The following is a 1,481-nucleotide window of genomic DNA, read 5'->3' as shown; positions in this document are numbered from 1 at the left end:
CAGAGCGAGCGCCCGGCGGCTCTTCAGAACGGAGTCCATTCACGCCGTGTTCACGGTGGTAGCTAGCGTTAGCGACTCTGGCTTTACGTTCGGCCCATCGGTAATGCCCACACTAGGTACTCAATACCGCTTATGACGTTTCTTTGGCAGAGACGCTGATAGTAACTAAGCAACCAATGTGCATCTTCAGCCGCGCGAAAGATTAAAAACAATACCGCGAAAATCCGAGCGGTCAATATGACCGTGTATGGCCGAAATAGGTAAAAGTGATTTTATTTTCTTTGCCTTTTGTGTAATGTATATAAAAACTTTTTTAAATTAAAATATAGAGCCTTTTAGGAAAAGTCAGGAACCAGCAGGATTGTATTTTTTTATCCAGCAAAGTTATTACATATGTAAATTTCAAAACGGTCAAAATGACCGTCATGGCAGTTCTAGTGTTAAACCGAGCAGCTCTGAAACCCACGTTCACCAGAAATCTACTGGTTACTATGTAACTATGTAAACCGAAGTTAAAAACAAACCTGAAGCTGAAGAAACCCTAAACGTTAATGGAACAGATCCGCTGACCCGATTGACTGCCTGCCTGACGGAGCGGGAGCGAGAGAGAGACAGAGAGAGAGAGAGAGAGAGAGAGAGAGAGAGAGAGGCCGAGGGAGCGCATTTCTCCATGTTGTGTGTGTGTGTGTGTGTGTGTGAGATTGATCCAAGCGTGTTTGTAGGCGGGGGGAGGGCGGCGCTGTGATTATCACAGAAAGCTACGCGGCCAGTTGAGGAGTTGTATTCAATCCGAGCACGGATATTGACCCATATTAATACATAATAATACTTATACTCGGCAAAAGTGCTTTATCCGTACCGGATACTTGTTTCAGCCGGATACTCGGATCACCCCTATAAAGAGTCAATTGAGGAGTACGCTGCTGAAAATGGGACCACTTGGATGCGGAAAATCCTCCCGGCCAATACACCTCACCAAAACGGGGCCGCCGAAGCTGCTGTCATAGTCACTAAGAGAGCCCTCTAAAGTCTTGGCAATGTAGAGGGCCTTACCTTCAGTGAGTTTCTGACAGTGCTCCAGCTAGCTGCCAATCTTGCCAATGAAAGGCCCATCAACGCCAGAGTCCAGAGCCGAGAAGGGTTCATCCAGTACATCACGCCAAACAATCTGTTCTATTTCGTATAGGCTTCGCCCTTTAAGGGCTACGCTATTGGGTTTATCCCTTCGCGCATGCGCAGTCGTGAAGATTTCTTTCCCGCCCTAGCGTCCAGCTCGGGCCTCAACTACGTCCGCATTTACTGCATAAATACAGAGCGGACCCGTTGTTCGACTCCCACTTTTTCTTCAACTTCGCAGTATGAAGTCAAGCCCAAGACCTTCCGCCGCAAAACGGCGCCCGTTTTGTGCCGCCCAGGGGCTGGCGGCACAAAACAACATCGCCTTACTGGCCTCCGCCGTCTCCGCGATGGCCACCACTCCC

Source organism: Etheostoma cragini, chromosome 3 (genome assembly GCF_013103735.1).
Source record: "Etheostoma cragini isolate CJK2018 chromosome 3, CSU_Ecrag_1.0, whole genome shotgun sequence".
In the NCBI taxonomy this organism is placed as follows: Eukaryota; Metazoa; Chordata; class Actinopteri; order Perciformes; family Percidae; genus Etheostoma; species Etheostoma cragini.
Note: the sequence above shows the minus strand (reverse complement) of the source record.